The sequence below is a fragment of the Lissotriton helveticus genome, chromosome 5_1 (assembly GCF_964261635.1).
Source record: "Lissotriton helveticus chromosome 5_1, aLisHel1.1, whole genome shotgun sequence".
NCBI classification, from domain to species: domain Eukaryota; kingdom Metazoa; phylum Chordata; class Amphibia; order Caudata; family Salamandridae; genus Lissotriton; species Lissotriton helveticus.
Window position 1 is genome coordinate 1,486,068,205 of NC_136065.1, and position 18,861 is coordinate 1,486,087,065.

The window sequence follows — 18,861 nt, forward strand, 5'->3', positions numbered from 1 at the left end:
ATAGAACTCAGATTTTTTATGTCTGACACAAATAATTTTTTAATATGAATTTGTATCAATAAAATGAAGTTTTTAACTCGAACATGCAGTACACTGAGTCTATGGCAGTATCAACTTACTTTATGTAGGCCTATATATATAATACAGTAAAGGGGGTGGTGATGGACAGAGTATTCCGAATTAATGCAGAACACTCCTACCCAGTCAACAGATCAGGGCTTGATCCATCACCGTTTTTTAGCTCACTGCACCATCCCAGTTCAGAACCTGGCTATATGCAAATTAGTCTGTCCCTGGCCCAGTGCATCATGGGAACAGGGCAGACCAAACTACCAAGCCAATTCTTTCACTGGAAAGGAAACAAGCTTCCGGGGACCGGTTTCTGGCATTACAGCCGTCTTCGGCCCGGCTTGCTTGAATCCTGATGGTGCAGTGAGCAAGGGACTCGCATCCGAGTATACCCTTCCACGCTTATGGCGGCCAAAACGATACAGTAAAGGGGGTGGTGATGGACAGAGTATTCCGAATTAATGCAGAACACTCCTACCCAGTCAACAGATCAGGGCTTGATCCATCACCGTTTTTTAGCTCACTGCACCATCCCAGTTCAGAACCTGGCTATATGCAAATTAGTCTGTCCCTGGCCCAGTGCATCATGGGAACAGGGCAGACCAAACTACCAAGCCAATTCTTTCACTGGAAAGGAAACAAGCTTCCGGGGACCGGTTTCTGGCATTACAGCCGTCTTCGGCCCGGCTTGCTTGAATCCTGATGCTGCAGTGAGCAAGGGACTCGCATCCGAGTATACCCTTCCACGCTTATGGCGGCCAAAACGATACAGTAAAGGGGGTGGTGATGGACAGAGTATTCCGAATTAATGCAGAACACTCCTACCCAGTCAACAGATCAGGGCTTGATCCATCACCGTTTTTTAGCTCACTGCACCATCCCAGTTCAGAACCTGGCTATATGCAAATTAGTCTGTCCCTGGCCCAGTGCATCATGGGAACAGGGCAGACCAAACTACCAAGCCAATTCTTTCACTGGAAAGGAAACAAGCTTCCGGGGACCGGTTTCTGGCATTACAGCCGTCTTCGGCCCGGCTTGCTTGAATCCTGATGGTGCAGTGAGCAAGGGACTCGCATCCGAGTATACCCTTCCACGCTTATGGCGGCCAAAACGATACAGTAAAGGGGGTGGTGATGGACAGAGTATTCCGAATTAATGCAGAACACTCCTACCCAGTCAACAGATCAGGGCTTGATCCATCACCGTTTTTTAGCTCACTGCACCATCCCAGTTCAGAACCTGGCTATATGCAAATTAGTCTGTCCCTGGCCCAGTGCATCATGGGAACAGGGCAGACCAAACTACCAAGCCAATTCTTTCACTGGAAAGGAAACAAGCTTCCGGGGACCGGTTTCTGGCATTACAGCCGTCTTCGGCCCGGCTTGCTTGAATCCTGATGGTGCAGTGAGCAAGGGACTTGCATCCGAGTATACCCTTCCACGCTTATGGCGGCCAAAACGATACAGTAAAGGGGGTGGTGATGGACAGAGTATTCCGAATTAATGCAGAACACTCCTACCCAGTCAACAGATCAGGGCTTGATCCATCACCGTTTTTTAGCTCACTGCACCATCCCAGTTCAGAACCTGGCTATATGCAAATTAGTCTGTCCCTGGCCCAGTGCATCATGGGAACAGGGCAGACCAAACTACCAAGCCAATTCTATCACTGGAAAGGAAACAAGCTTCCGGGGACCGGTTTCTGGCATTACAGCCGTCTTCGGCCCGGCTTGCTTGAATCCTGATGGTGCAGTGAGCAAGGGACTCGCATCCGAGTATACCCTTCCACGCTTATGGCGGCCAAAACGATACAGTAAAGGGGGTGGTGATGGACAGAGTATTCCGAATTAATGCAGAACACTCCTACCCAGTCAACAGATCAGGGCTTGATCCATCACCGTTTTTTAGCTCACTGCACCATCCCAGTTCAGAACCTGGCTATATGCAAATTAGTCTGTCCCTGGCCCAGTGCATCATGGGAACAGGGCAGACCAAACTACCAAGCCAATTCTTTCACTGGAAAGGAAACAAGCTTCCGGGGACCGGTTTCTGGCATTACAGCCGTCTTCGGCCCGGCTTGCTTGAATCCTGATGGTGCAGTGAGCAAGGGACTCGCATCCGAGTATACCCTTCCACGCTTATGGCGGCCAAAACGATACAGTAAAGGGGGTGGTGATGGACAGAGTATTCCGAATTAATGCAGAACACTCCTACCCAGTCAACAGATCAGGGCTTGATCCATCACCGTTTTTTAGCTCACTGCACCATCCCAGTTCAGAACCTGGCTATATGCAAATTAGTCTGTCCCTGGCCCAGTGCATCATGGGAACAGGGCAGACCAAACTACCAAGCCAATTCTTTCACTGGAAAGGAAACAAGCTTCCGGGGACCGGTTTCTGGCATTACAGCCGTCTTCGGCCCGGCTTGCTTGAATCCTGATGGTGCAGTGAGCAAGGGACTCGCATCCGAGTATACCCTTCCACGCTTATGGCGGCCAAAACGATACAGTAAAGGGGGTGGTGATGGACAGAGTATTCCGAATTAATGCAGAACACTCCTACCCAGTCAACAGATCAGGGCTTGATCCATCACCGTTTTTTAGCTCACTGCACCATCCCAGTTCAGAACCTGGCTATATGCAAATTAGTCTGTCCCTGGCCCAGTGCATCATGGGAACAGGGCAGACCAAACTACCAAGCCAATTCTTTCACTGGAAAGGAAACAAGCTTCCGGGGACCGGTTTCTGGCATTACAGCCGTCTTCGGCCCGGCTTGCTTGAATCCTGATGGTGCAGTGAGCAAGGGACTCGCATCCGAGTATACCCTTCCACGCTTATGGCGGCCAAAACGATACAGTAAAGGGGGTGGTGATGGACAGAGTATTCCGAATTAATGCAGAACACTCCTACCCAGTCAACAGATCAGGGCTTGATCCATCACCGTTTTTTAGCTCACTGCACCATCCCAGTTCAGAACCTGGCTATATGCAAATTAGTCTGTCCCTGGCCCAGTGCATCATGGGAACAGGGCAGACCAAACTACCAAGCCAATTCTTTCACTGGAAAGGAAACAAGCTTCCGGGGACCGGTTTCTGGCATTACAGCCGTCTTCGGCCCGGCTTGCTTGAATCCTGATGGTGCAGTGAGCAAGGGACTCGCATCCGAGTATACCCTTCCACGCTTATGGCGGCCAAAACGATACAGTAAAGGGGGTGGTGATGGACAGAGTATTCCGAATTAATGCAGAACACTCCTACCCAGTCAACAGATCAGGGCTTGATCCATCACCGTTTTTTAGCTCACTGCACCATCCCAGTTCAGAACCTGGCTATATGCAAATTAGTCTGTCCCTGGCCCAGTGCATCATGGGAACAGGGCAGACCAAACTACCAAGCCAATTCTTTCACTGGAAAGGAAACAAGCTTCCGGGGACCGGTTTCTGGCATTACAGCCGTCTTCGGCCCGGCTTGCTTGAATCCTGATGGTGCAGTGAGCAAGGGACTCGCATCCGAGTATACCCTTCCACGCTTATGGCGGCCAAAACGATACAGTAAAGGGGGTGGTGATGGACAGAGTATTCCGAATTAATGCAGAACACTCCTACCCAGTCAACAGATCAGGGCTTGATCCATCACCGTTTTTTAGCTCACTGCACCATCCCAGTTCAGAACCTGGCTATATGCACATTAGTCTGTCCCTGGCCCAGTGCATCATGGGAACAGGGCAGACCAAACTACCAAGCCAATTCTTTCACTGGAAAGGAAACAAGCTTCCGGGGACCAGTTTCTGGCATTACAGCCGTCTTCGGCCCGGCTTGCTTGAATCCTGATGGTGCAGTGAGCAAGGGACTCGCATCCGAGTATACCCTTCCACGCTTATGGCGGCCAAAACGATACAGTAAAGGGGGTGGTGATGGACAGAGTATTCCGAATTAATGCAGAACACTCCTACCCAGTCAACAGATCAGGGCTTGATCCATCACCGTTTTTTAGCTCACTGCACCATCCCAGTTCAGAACCTGGCTATATGCAAATTAGTCTGTCCCTGGCCCAGTGCATCATGGGAACAGGGCAGACCAAACTACCAAGCCAATTCTTTCACTGGAAAGGAAACAAGCTTCCGGGGACCGGTTTCTGGCATTACAGCCGTCTTCGGCCCGGCTTGCTTGAATCCTGATGGTGCAGTGAGCAAGGGACTCGCATCCGAGTATACCCTTCCACGCTTATGGCGGCCAAAACGATACAGTAAAGGGGGTGGTGATGGACAGAGTATTCCGAATTAATGCAGAACACTCCTACCCAGTCAACAGATCAGGGCTTGATCCATCACCGTTTTTTAGCTCACTGCACCATCCCAGTTCAGAACCTGGCTATATGCAAATTAGTCTGTCCCTGGCCCAGTGCATCATGGGAACAGGGCAGACCAAACTACCAAGCCAATTCTTTCACTGGAAAGGAAACAAGCTTCCGGAGACCGGTTTCTGGCATTACAGCCGTCTTCGGCCCGGCTTGCTTGAATCCTGATGGTGCAGTGAGCAAGGGACTTGCATCCGAGTATGCCCTTCCACGCTTATGGCGGCCAAAACGATACAGTAAAGGGGGTGGTGATGGACAGAGTATTCCGAATTAATGCAGAACACTCCTACCCAGTCAACAGATCAGGGCTTGATCCATCACCGTTTTTTAGCTCACTGCACCATCCCAGTTCAGAACCTGGCTATATGCAAATTAGTCTGTCCCTGGCCCAGTGCATCATGGGAACAGGGCAGACCAAACTACCAAGCCAATTCTTTCACTGGAAAGGAAACAAGCTTCCGGGGACCGGTTTCTGGCATTACAGCCGTCTTCGGCCCGGCTTGCTTGAATCCTGATGGTGCAGTGAGCAAGGGACTCGCATCCGAGTATACCCTTCCACGCTTATGGCGGCCAAAACGATACAGTAAAGGGGGTGGTGATGGACAGAGTATTCCGAATTAATGCAGAACACTCCTACCCAGTCAACAGATCAGGGCTTGATCCATCACCGTTTTTTAGCTCACTGCACCATCCCAGTTCAGAACCTGGCTATATGCAAATTAGTCTGTCCCTGGCCCAGTGCATCATGGGAACAGGGCAGACCAAACTACCAAGCCAATTCTTTCACTGGAAAGGAAACAAGCTTCCGGGGACCGGTTTCTGGCATTACAGCCGTCTTCGGCCCGGCTTGCTTGAATCCTGATGGTGCAGTGAGCAAGGGACTCGCATCCGAGTATACCCTTCCACGCTTATGGCGGCCAAAACGATACAGTAAAGGGGGTGGTGATGGACAGAGTATTCCGAATTAATGCAGAACACTCCTACCCAGTCAACAGATCAGGGCTTGATCCATCACCGTTTTTTAGCTCACTGCACCATCCCAGTTCAGAACCTGGCTATATGCAAATTAGTCTGTCCCTGGCCCAGTGCATCATGGGAACAGGGCAGACCAAACTACCAAGCCAATTCTTTCACTGGAAAGGAAACAAGCTTCCGGGGACCGGTTTCTGGCATTACAGCCGTCTTCGGCCCGGCTTGCTTGAATCCTGATGGTGCAGTGAGCAAGGGACTCGCATCCGAGTATACCCTTCCACGCTTATGGCGGCCAAAACGATACAGTAAAGGGGGTGGTGATGGACAGAGTATTCCGAATTAATGCAGAACACTCCTACCCAGTCAACAGATCAGGGCTTGATCCATCACCGTTTTTTAGCTCACTGCACCATCCCAGTTCAGAACCTGGCTATATGCAAATTAGTCTGTCCCTGGCCCAGTGCATCATGGGAACAGGGCAGACCTTGCTCATTGCACCATCAGGATTCAAGCAAGCCGGGCCGAAGACGGCTGTAATGCCAGAAACCGGTCCCCGGAAGCTTGTTTCCTTCCCAGTGTAAGAATTGGCTTTTGTAGTCTGGTCTGCCCTGTTCCCATGATGCACTGGGCCAGGGACAGACTAATTTGCATACAGCCAGGTTCTGAAACTGGGATGGTGCAATGAGCTAAAAAACGGTGTTGGATCTAGCCCAGATCTCTTGACTGGGTGAGAGTATTCTGCTTAATTCAGAGACTCTGTCCCTCACCACCCCTTGTTGTAAATATTTTTGTCCACCCTAAGCGTGGAAGGGTATACTCAGACATGAGTCCCTTGCTCATTGCACCATCAGGATTCAAGCAAGCCGGGCCGAAGACGGCTGTAATGCCAGAAACCGGTCCCCGGAAGCTTGTTTCCTTCCCAGTGTAAGAATTGGCTTTTGTAGTCTGGTCTGCCCTGTTCCCATGATGCACTGGGCCAGGGACAGACTAATTTGCATACAGCCAGGTTCTGAAACTGGGATGGTGCAATGAGCTAAAAAACGGTGTTGGATCTAGCCCAGATCTCTTGACTGGGTGAGAGTATTCTGCTTAATTCAGAGACTCTGTCCCTCACCACCCCTTGTTGTAAATATTTTTGTCCACCCTAAGCGTGGAAGGGTATACTCAGACATGAGTCCCTTGCTCATTGCACCATCAGGATTCAAGCAAGCCGGGCCGAAGACGGCTGTAATGCCAGAAACCGGTCCCCGGAAGCTTGTTTCCTTCCCAGTGTAAGAATTGGCTTTTGTAGTCTGGTCTGCCCTGTTCCCATGATGCACTGGGCCAGGGACAGACTAATTTGCATACAGCCAGGTTCTGAAACTGGGATGGTGCAATGAGCTAAAAAACGGTGTTGGATCTAGCCCAGATCTCTTGACTGGGTGAGAGTATTCTGCTTAATTCAGAGACTCTGTCCCTCACCACCCCTTGTTGTAAATATTTTTGTCCACCCTAAGCGTGGAAGGGTATACTCAGACATGAGTCCCTTGCTCATTGCACCATCAGGATTCAAGCAAGCCGGGCCGAAGACGGCTGTAATGCCAGAAACCGGTCCCCGGAAGCTTGTTTCCTTCCCAGTGTAAGAATTGGCTTTTGTAGTCTGGTCTGCCCTGTTCCCATGATGCACTGGGCCAGGGACAGACTAATTTGCATACAGCCAGGTTCTGAAACTGGGATGGTGCAATGAGCTAAAAAACGGTGTTGGATCTAGCCCAGATCTCTTGACTGGGTGAGAGTATTCTGCTTAATTCAGAGACTCTGTCCCTCACCACCCCTTGTTGTAAATATTTTTGTCCACCCTAAGCGTGGAAGGGTATACTCAGACATGAGTCCCTTGCTCATTGCACCATCAGGATTCAAGCAAGCCGGGCCGAAGACGGCTGTAATGCCAGAAACCGGTCCCCGGAAGCTTGTTTCCTTCCCAGTGTAAGAATTGGCTTTTGTAGTCTGGTCTGCCCTGTTCCCATGATGCACTGGGCCAGGGACAGACTAATTTGCATACAGCCAGGTTCTGAAACTGGGATGGTGCAATGAGCTAAAAAACGGTGTTGGATCTAGCCCAGATCTCTTGACTGGGTGAGAGTATTCTGCTTAATTCAGAGACTCTGTCCCTCACCACCCCTTGTTGTAAATATTTTTGTCCACCCTAAGCGTGGAAGGGTATACTCAGACATGAGTCCCTTGCTCATTGCACCATCAGGATTCAAGCAAGCCGGGCCGAAGACGGCTGTAATGCCAGAAACCGGTCCCCGGAAGCTTGTTTCCTTCCCAGTGTAAGAATTGGCTTTTGTAGTCTGATCTGCCCTGTTCCCATGATGCACTGGGCCAGGGACAGACTAATTTGCATACAGCCAGGTTCTGAAACTGGGATGGTGCAATGAGCTAAAAAACGGTGTTGGATCTAGCCCAGATCTCTTGACTGGGTGAGAGTATTCTGCTTAATTCAGAGACTCTGTCCCTCACCACCCCTTGTTGTAAATATTTTTGTCCACCCTAAGCGTGGAAGGGTATACTCAGACATGAGTCCCTTGCTCATTGCACCATCAGGATTCAAGCAAGCCGGGCCGAAGACGGCTGTAATGCCAGAAACCGGTCCCCGGAAGCTTGTTTCCTTCCCAGTGTAAGAATTGGCTTTTGTAGTCTGGTCTGCCCTGTTCCCATGATGCACTGGGCCAGGGACAGACTAATTTGCATACAGCCAGGTTCTGAAACTGGGATGGTGCAATGAGCTAAAAAACGGTGTTGGATCTAGCCCAGATCTCTTGACTGGGTGAGAGTATTCTGCTTAATTCAGAGACTCTGTCCCTCACCACCCCTTGTTGTAAATATTTTTGTCCACCCTAAGCGTGGAAGGGTATACTCAGACATGAGTCCCTTGCTCATTGCACCATCAGGATTCAAGCAAGCCGGGCCGAAGACGGCTGTAATGCCAGAAACCGGTCCCCGGAAGCTTGTTTCCTTCCCAGTGTAAGAATTGGCTTTTGTAGTCTGGTCTGCCCTGTTCCCATGATGCACTGGGCCAGGGACAGACTAATTTGCATACAGCCAGGTTCTGAAACTGGGATGGTGCAATGAGCTAAAAAACGGTGTTGGATCTAGCCCAGATCTCTTGACTGGGTGAGAGTATTCTGCTTAATTCAGAGACTCTGTCCCTCACCACCCCTTGTTGTAAATATTTTTGTCCACCCTAAGCGTGGAAGGGTATACTCAGACATGAGTCCCTTGCTCATTGCACCATCAGGATTCAAGCAAGCCGGGCTGAAGACGGCTGTAATGCCAGAAACCGGTCCCCGGAAGCTTGTTTCCTTCCCAGTGTAAGAATTGGCTTTTGTAGTCTGGTCTGCCCTGTTCCCATGATGCACTGGGCCAGGGACAGACTAATTTGCATACAGCCAGGTTCTGAAACTGGGATGGTGCAATGAGCTAAAAAACGGTGTTGGATCTAGCCCAGATCTCTTGACTGGGTGAGAGTATTCTGCTTAATTCAGAGACTCTGTCCCTCACCACCCCTTGTTGTAAATATTTTTGTCCACCCTAAGCGTGGAAGGATATACTCAGACATGAGTCCCTTGCTCATTGCACCATCAGGATTCAAGCAAGCCGGGCCGAAGACGGCTGTAATGCCAGAAACCGGTCCCCGGAAGCTTGTTTCCTTCCCAGTGTAAGAATTGGCTTTTGTAGTCTGGTCTGCCCTGTTCCCATGATGCACTGGGCCAGGGACAGACTAATTTGCATACAGCCAGGTTCTGAAACTGGGATGGTGCAATGAGCTAAAAAACGGTGTTGGATCTAGCCCAGATCTCTTGACTGGGTGAGAGTATTCTGCTTAATTCAGAGACTCTGTCCCTCACCACCCCTTGTTGTAAATATTTTTGTCCACCCTAAGCGTGGAAGGGTATACTCAGACATGAGTCCCTTGCTCATTGCACCATCAGGATTCAAGCAAGCCGGGCCGAAGACGGCTGTAATGCCAGAAACCGGTCCCCGGAAGCTTGTTTCCTTCCCAGTGTAAGAATTGGCTTTTGTAGTCTGGTCTGCCCTGTTCCCATGATGCACTGGGCCAGGGACAGACTAATTTGCATACAGCCAGGTTCTGAAACTGGGATGGTGCAATGAGCTAAAAAACGGTGTTGGATCTAGCCCAGATCTCTTGACTGGGTGAGAGTATTCTGCTTAATTCAGAGACTCTGTCCCTCACCACCCCTTGTTGTAAATATTTTTGTCCACCCTAAGCGTGGAAGGGTATACTCAGACATGAGTCCCTTGCTCATTGCACCATCAGGATTCAAGCAAGCCGGGCCGAAGACGGCTGTAATGCCAGAAACCGGTCCCCGGAAGCTTGTTTCCTTCCCAGTGTAAGAATTGGCTTTTGTAGTCTGGTCTGCCCTGTTCCCATGATGCACTGGGCCAGGGACAGACTAATTTGCATACAGCCAGGTTCTGAAACTGGGATGGTGCAATGAGCTAAAAAACGGTGTTGGATCTAGCCCAGATCTCTTGACTGAGTGAGAGTATTCTGCTTAATTCAGAGACTCTGTCCCTCACCACCCCTTGTTGTAAATATTTTTGTCCACCCTAAGCGTGGAAGGGTATACTCAGACATGAGTCCCTTGCTCATTGCACCATCAGGATTCAAGCAAGCCGGGCCGAAGACGGCTGTAATGCCAGAAACCGGTCCCCGGAAGCTTGTTTCCTTCCCAGTGTAAGAATTGGCTTTTGTAGTCTGGTCTGCCCTGTTCCCATGATGCACTGGGCCAGGGACAGACTAATTTGCATACAGCCAGGTTCTGAAACTGGGATGGTGCAATGAGCTAAAAAACGGTGTTGGATCTAGCCCAGATCTCTTGACTGGGTGAGAGTATTCTGCTTAATTCAGAGACTCTGTCCCTCACCACCCCTTGTTGTAAATATTTTTGTCCACCCTAAGCGTGGAAGGGTATACTCAGACATGAGTCCCTTGCTCATTGCACCATCAGGATTCAAGCAAGCCGGGCCGAAGACGGCTGTAATGCCAGAAACCGGTCCCCGGAAGCTTGTTTCCTTCCCAGTGTAAGAATTGGCTTTTGTAGTCTGGTCTGCCCTGTTCCCATGATGCACTGGGCCAGGGACAGACTAATTTGCATACAGCCAGGTTCTGAAACTGGGATGGTGCAATGAGCTAAAAAACGGTGTTGGATCTAGCCCAGATCTCTTGACTGGGTGAGAGTATTCTGCTTAATTCAGAGACTCTGTCCCTCACCACCCCTTGTTGTAAATATTTTTGTCCACCCTAAGCGTGGAAGGGTATACTCAGACATGAGTCCCTTGCTCATTGCACCATCAGGATTCAAGCAAGCCGGGCCGAAGACGGCTGTAATGCCAGAAACCGGTCCCCGGAAGCTTGTTTCCTTCCCAGTGTAAGAATTGGCTTTTGTAGTCTGGTCTGCCCTGTTCCCATGATGCACTGGGCCAGGGACAGACTAATTTGCATACAGCCAGGTTCTGAAACTGGGATGGTGCAATGAGCTAAAAAACGGTGTTGGATCTAGCCCAGATCTCTTGACTGGGTGAGAGTATTCTGCTTAATTCAGAGACTCTGTCCCTCACCACCCCTTGTTGTAAATATTTTTGTCCACCCTAAGCGTGGAAGGGTATACTCAGACATGAGTCCCTTGCTCATTGCACCATCAGGATTCAAGCAAGCCGGGCCGAAGACGGCTGTAATGCCAGAAACCGGTCCCCGGAAGCTTGTTTCCTTCCCAGTGTAAGAATTGGCTTTTGTAGTCTGGTCTGCCCTGTTCCCATGATGCACTGGGCCAGGGACAGACTAATTTGCATACAGCCAGGTTCTGAAACTGGGATGGTGCAATGAGCTAAAAAACGGTGTTGGATCTAGCCCAGATCTCTTGACTGGGTGAGAGTATTCTGCTTAATTCAGAGACTCTGTCCCTCACCACCCCTTGTTGTAAATATTTTTGTCCACCCTAAGCGTGGAAGGGTATACTCAGACATGAGTCCCTTGCTCATTGCACCATCAGGATTCAAGCAAGCCGGGCCGAAGACGGCTGTAATGCCAGAAACCGGTCCCCGGAAGCTTGTTTCCTTCCCAGTGTAAGAATTGGCTTTTGTAGTCTGGTCTGCCCTGTTCCCATGATGCACTGGGCCAGGGACAGACTAATTTGCATACAGCCAGGTTCTGAAACTGGGATGGTGCAATGAGCTAAAAAACGGTGTTGGATCTAGCCCAGATCTCTTGACTGGGTGAGAGTATTCTGCTTAATTCAGAAACTCTGTCCCTCACCACCCCTTGTTGTAAATATTTTTGTCCACCCTAAGCGTGGAAGGGTATACTCAGACATGAGTCCCTTGCTCATTGCACCATCAGGATTCAAGCAAGCCGGGCCGAAGACGGCTGTAATGCCAGAAACCGGTCCCCGGAAGCTTGTTTCCTTCCCAGTGTAAGAATTGGCTTTTGTAGTCTGGTCTGCCCTGTTCCCATGATGCACTGGGCCAGGGACAGACTAATTTGCATACAGCCAGGTTCTGAAACTGGGATGGTGCAATGAGCTAAAAAACGGTGTTGGATCTAGCCCAGATCTCTTGACTGGGTGAGAGTATTCTGCTTAATTCAGAGACTCTGTCCCTCACCACCCCTTGTTGTAAATATTTTTGTCCACCCTAAGCGTGGAAGGGTATACTCAGACATGAGTCCCTTGCTCATTGCACCATCAGGATTCAAGCAAGCCGGGCCGAAGACGGCTGTAATGCCAGAAACCGGTCCCCGGAAGCTTGCTTCCTTCCCAGTGTAAGAATTGGCTTTTGTAGTCTGGTCTGCCCTGTTCCCATGATGCACTGGGCCAGGGACAGACTAATTTGCATACAGCCAGGTTCTGAAACTGGGATGGTGCAATGAGCTAAAAAACGGTGTTGGATCTAGCCCAGATCTCTTGACTGGGTGAGAGTATTCTGCTTAATTCAGAGACTCTGTCCCTCACCACCCCTTGTTGTAAATATGGCCTATATATATAGGCTATGACCTAATATTTGCCTAGGGTTGTTTTTTTCTCAAATGTATTTTCCCTGCCCTAGGATCTAGCACCATTAGCAGGGGGTCCCATTTAGACAATCCATACTCAAAACAACACCATAGTCACACAATGACTTGACGTTCCTCCGCAGTTACACACCCACACACTGATCTGCACAATAGCATCATAACACATCAGATATTCTATCGAAGCCCTCACGTGTACAACACGGCAGCAAAGCCACGTAGTTGCTAAAGTGGTGTTGCTAACAGCAGATCCCATTCATTATTTAACCTTGCCACACAGACCAACTATAAACATAAACTATACCTTCCCAAATCTAATATACTCCATACTCAACAACTGTAGTGGAGTAGCAATTTTTTACCCCAACAATACAACTACGCTCTCAGCCCACTTGAATCTCCATTTGCACAACACAGCCTCAAACCTATCTAGCCTACATAATGATGCCGCTCCAACTGTGCATCATATGCCTCAGCACTCACAAACTAACACAGTAGACAGACAGTACCCATCAGCAAAATACAGCAGCTAAGGCATAATCTTAGCAGGGAGGTGTCGCCCAAACTGCACTCCGCAATACAACCAACAGGCCATAGCCAACTGTTCTACCTTTTGAAATTAAAAATCTGGACATAGTAATTAAAGTGCTAATTTGCTATGGTACATAATTCTTCACTGTTGCTCCTAGCTTTGGTTTTACTTTTCGACAAGGTAGTTGTATTAAGTTTTCTTTCATCATGCTTATATATACTGTATGATATCCAATGTAATTCCTCCATCTTCGTTGTTTTAATGCTGTACCCGTGTTTTTATTTGCTTCAATAAAGCTCTTTAAACTAAAAAAAAATCTGGACGTAGTTATTTCTTCTAAACCATTTATGAAGTATAATTAAATAGATCACTGGACACATCCTTCATTGCTGCAGTGACATCACACTTGGAGCTGTTCTCACTATAGTGACATCACACTGGGAGGTGATATTCCTATAGTGACATCACACTGGGAGCTGACATTTCTATAGTGGCATCATACTGGGAGCTGTTCTCACTACAGTGACATCACACTGGGAGCTGATGTTTCTAAACTCATATAACACCAGGGGTAGCCCTAACTTAACTGACATCACACTGGGAGTAGGGCTGGCATTATTTTAGTGGCATTGCGAATGGAGTAGTTACACTGAAGAAACATTATGGAGGGAACTGACGTTATTACGGTGAATTGACACCGAAGCCAATCCATACCATAGTCACTTGCCTTCGACTGCAAAGTTTTCACTGTGAGGATGGCGCTGGCATCCTTAGAGAAAGAATGATTGGCACCTGAGTAAAATTTAAATATAACACACTTGCTACTTCCCGACACTGTTTCCATCTTTTAAGTAATAAGTCTGAGGCAGCAGTAGGACCAGCAAGTGGCTCGCACGTGTCTATGCAGTAGGCACTCAGTCGACTGAGCTAAAAACAGAGCGCTACTCTTTTCAAAGTATGTTTGTTTAGCTTCCCACACATTTGAACCCAATAACATTCCTGGATGTGAAATTGAGTTCTTGTTACCCGGGGCTTATAAGCACAGCGTTTACCGTTCGCACACCACACCCCAGTCCGATCCCCGACATCCGAAGACACGTGCTCCTGACGCTGGAAAACATTCACACTTGCTACTATGAAGTAGGGTACACGTCTGTGTTCAGTGCCGTCAAAGGGAAGCACTGGCCTGCCTGCCACGGACACCAGTCTGTATTTCTGGGAGCCCTCTGCCAGAAGGGCTAAAAACAAGCCTCGGCTGAAGCCCTGGACTGCGGTGCCTCCCCTGCTTCTCAATACCACCGCTACCTGTGAATGTGACCGCTTGTTCTCCTCTGAGTGCCTTTCCCGCACTGGCCAGGGGAGAAGTGGGCAACAAAAGGGATACATTAATGCACATGGGAGTAAGTACTTACATTCAAAGCAAAAAAAAGAAAAAGCATCCTTACTTACCACAGGTTACCCAGTCTGCGAACTTCTCGGGAGAGTCGAGGCCCTCCACTGCGTTTTACACTCCACCACCACACCCGGCGAGGCTCAGCCCTGCCCTTATCTCTCCGGCGCACACGGCAGGCTGCGGCCTCATCCGGGCGCGGATTCTAACAGAGCCGGGGTCCGAGGGCTCTCTGCATTGGCTAAGAAGTAATTCACTCATTCATTCATTCACGCAATCCAGAGATGCTGCTTCCCGCTGACCACGCAATGGCAGAGCCCCTGGGTGGCTAACGCTGCAGGGACCGAGGCGGTTTCCGGTCACCTGTTGCCAATGCTTCGTTTTGTGGCCAGGCCACGATCGGGTAATTCCAGATAATCTTAGCAGCACAGGAATCCCCCGTGCTGGCTAATCGAGTGTACACACATTGCATGTGGCATTTTTATTTTTAACGGCTGCGTTTTCTGCTTGTGTTTTTTCTCTTTTTGTCTTTCTGAAACAGGAAATCATCAAAGCCGCAGCGTTTAACCCTTGTTCCTCTCTCTGCTTCCAGTCCCCGAAGCAGATGGGTTAACTCCTAGCGTTGCGCTCGTAACAGTAGCTATATTTTCTCAAGACCACCACCCCAAAAAGTAGTATAAATATTGACATTAAATAAAACGAACTACATTTGAAAGACGACCAGCGTCACAAAAACACGCTTTGTTCCTTGGTGATATTTAGCGCGCTCTCATATGAACCAACTATGCAATTCTAGAAGCCTTAGCACATTACATCCTGTCAGCCTTTCAAAACATTACATCATACTAAGCGCCAAGAAGCCAATTTGGTGGCATATCTTGTGCTTAGTAGGCAACGGCTTTGGAATGAGGAAGGAGAGTTCAATCCAAGTTTACTCACGTGGCTATTGGTTTTGAACAATATGCTATATATATCTCACTGGCCTCCAGTTTCATGAAACATGGAAACCTGCTTTAAAGGGGCCATCCAGAGAAGAGACAAGAACAGTCTCTTCAGCGAGCCCTGCATCACGAATAAGCACAATCAACAGGCATTCTAGAGTATCCCTTTATTTCTTCTACAATATTTCTTCAGACCATTAATGAGGCGTACTGTGGCATGTAAGATACTCTTGAGCAGGACCAGTGTGAAGTCTAGTATGCTGTGGAGCAGGGTGCTGCTAGAGTATGAGAATTTGAACAGCAATTAGTTATTTCTATCAGTAGTGTTTTCTCTTTCTTTAGTACAGAGAGCTAGTTCAGGCCTTTTTGTCTTTCTTGGCGATGTTTCACTTCAATCAATCAATCAATCAGGGATTTGTAAAGCACGGCTACTCACCCGTGAGGGTCTCAGGGCGCCTGGAGGGTGAAGCAAGTGTCCAGGGTGAATCTGAGTGACTTGGCATGGCTGCCAACACCTCAAATAGCCCAATTCCAGTTGGTGGAGAACTGACTTTGCTGTGACTCCTTTTGATTTAAGAGTTTAGTTTAAGATACTGCATTGAGCTATTTCGGAATGAGCCTGCTTTCAAGACAATATTATGCTTTCCTGATCCTCAAGGGCATATTGTTATGGAACATGTTACACCGAAACACCAGATTTGCTTTTTTTGGAATCATTCCAGTACCTAAGAATGCTTGTTTTGCTTGCAATGTTTTTATGAACAGTACCAGACTATTTGTAATTTTTTCTAAGCCACCTTTTCCCACACTACCTTCCCTATCACCTACTGGCTGTCGCCAGTAGGTAGTTATAGTTAGGACCTTGTTTTTATTCAAAAAGCGTCTTTTCTTTTGTCAATATCTTTGGCGTCGTTTGACGAATCTTCGCAAATTTTTCAAAACTAATGGTTCGTTCAGGTCAGCTCCTGCCTTGAAAGCTTTGGGGTGATTCGTCAAGCGGGGACTGAGAAAACAGGGGGGTTCCAAAATGTGTTTTCTCTATGTTAATTTCCGTAGGAAACTTTAGACAAAGCTACAGCCCGAAGTGCTGAACGCAGTTACACCAAATTTGGCAAAAAGGTAGCTCTTGGTTCAGAAAGCCACCTTTTTGTTAAATGGTGTAAATCCATTCAGTAGTTGCTGAGAAATTAAAGAAAGAAAACATTTATATATCTGAGCACAGAGGAGGGTTCATGAACCCTCACGGGCACGAGCTTCACTCTGATTGGCTGCCAAAACTCCAAACCAGGCAGTGTTGGCAGCCATCTTGTGACTCGGTAGAACCGAGTCACAAGAAAGCAGTGAAACAAAGTGAAAAATGAAGAAAAGGGGACAGGTTAGACACACTCTGATCCCATAGGCCTGCTCAGGGGGTCCCACAAGGGCTATCATGGCCAAAACAAGCATTTTTGTTTTAAAAAAACAGCAGAATTCACGTTGGGGTCATGAATCTAGCTGAAAAAAAAAAAAATGAAGCACCGGCTCCTGCGTTTCATTTTACTAAGGCCCCCGGCTGGGCCAGGTCCCGTGGGCATTGTCAAATAAGAATCATGGGGGCTCGCGGGGGCACCCGCAGCCCAGGGGACCACTACCTCCCCAGGGCTATGCTGATTAAGTGCAGGGGAGAACGCGGCCCCACCACAGCCCCGGGTACCACCACCTCCCCGGGGCTTTTTCAATTGTATGCGGAGACAAGCAGCACCCTGCAGCCCCGGGACAGCAACCTCTCCGGGGCTGAGTTAAAAAAAAAAAAAAAAGAAGTGGGGCGGGGGGGGGGGGACAAGAGCCCCCCACACGCCCCAGGAACCACCACCTCCCTGGAACAATCTTTATTTATATGCGGGGGTCCGTTACGGACACCAAGCCCCGGGACCACCACCTCCCTAGGGCTTTAAACGTTGGGAGGTGGGCCGCATGGCCCCCCTCCTGAAGCCTTTGATGGCCCTGGGGACTGTCACACCCCAGGGCCGGCTCCTGCAGTGTCCCGGGATGCCCACCCTAGGACACTGCTGTTTGCTATGGCAGGGTGGGAGCACGGCTCCCGCCCTGCCATAGCAAACACTGCTTTACTTCCTTGAAGCGAGAGGAGGGAAACCTGCTCTTGCTTCAAGGAAGCAAAGCACAATTGCTTTTGAGCAAGGGAAGCTGCATGTTAGCAGCTCCCCTTGCTCAAAAGCAATGCCAGCTCCCACAGGAGGCGGGGAGCCGGCGGGACCGTGGGGGCATTGGGGCTCCCCGCACGGTCCCCAATACAAAGGGCCATCCCCGGGGGATGGGGTCCACCGGGCCAGCAGTGGCCCAGGAGGAGGGCCACGCGGCACCCTTCAATATAAAAATAAAAAAAAGAAGAGTCACAGCCCCGGGGGAAGGGAGTCCCCGGGGCCAAATGTGCCCTCTGATGCGCTGTGAATAGGGGGATTCCCCTTGAATCCTGAGGGTCCATGGGGGCCAACTAGCCCACCAGGTACCTCCAGTATGTTCCACAGAGCTGCTTTGCAGAGAGGTGTTCCAAAGCCATGCCCCTTTTTACACCTCTCTGCAATGCAGCACTGTGGCGCTTACTGGAGGAACCTGGTGGGCTAGTTGGCCACCAGGGACCCTCAGGACTCAAGGGGAATTAATCCCCCAATTTAAAACACCCCAGGAGGCGCGTTTGCACAGTGATGCAGGGAGGGGGCGGGGCCTAACAAAACAAGTGTGCAAATGTGCCCCAGGCTCATTGTGAATTGGGGGATTAAGTCGCCTTCAATCCTGAGGGTCCCTGAGGGCCAAATAGCCCACCTGGTACATCTAGTAAGTGCCACAGAGCTGCGTTGCAGAGAGGTGGTCCGAGGCCATGCCCCTTTATACACCACTCTTCAAACGCGCCTTCTGGCCCACTGCTGGTGGGGCGATGAGGTCCTCTTGTGTCCTCAGGACCTCAGGCCACAAGTGGACTTCATCCTCCGAGCAGCAGTGCGCCAGAAGCGGCGTTTGCAGCGTGGTGTAAAAAGGGGCATGGCATTGGAACACCTCTCTGCAACCCAGCTCTGTGGCACTTAGTGAAGGTACCTGGTGGGCTAGTTGGACCGCAGGGACCCTCTGGATTCAAGGTGACTTAATCCTTTAACAAAGTGGTGCAGGGAGGGGGCAGGGCCTGATATAACAAGTTAGCAATCTTGCTGTGTGGGACTTACTGGAGTGAATAAAAGGGGTAGTTGGTCCACAACATTGACGCTGGGGGCTAGCTACCCCTTCTGTTACCTCCAGTAAATCCCACACAGTGGGATTGCTAAAAGGTGTTTGGAGGCCACGCTCACCTTTCTCCACCACTCTGAAAACGAGACTGCTATGTTATAGTTAGAAATTAGCATTTAAAAAACCTTTGAAATTCACTTAAAAAAACATTGGTTTCAGGACGTTATAGTTAGAAATTAGTATTTAAAAACCTTTGAAATTCACTGAAAAAATGTAGGTTTCAGGGACGTTATAGTTAGAAATTAGCATTTAAAAGC

The 18,861-nt window shown here is 49.2% G+C and overlaps 1 protein-coding gene across 2 annotated transcripts in view; it reads right to left on the reverse strand.

Moving 5' to 3' along the window:
* The window catches only part of TRAF3IP3 (TRAF3 interacting protein 3), a 356,734-nt gene extending 341,884 nt beyond the window's left edge, over positions 1-14,850 (reverse strand). The window contains exon 1 of one of the 2 annotated variants that reach the window (XM_078644495.1): positions 14,447-14,850. The gene's annotated coding sequence lies outside the window, so the exon portion shown is untranslated. The remainder of the gene's footprint in view (positions 1-14,446) is intronic. The other variant, XM_078644496.1, reaches the window with a different exon arrangement.
* Between the last annotated feature and the right edge of the window lie 4,011 nt (positions 14,851-18,861).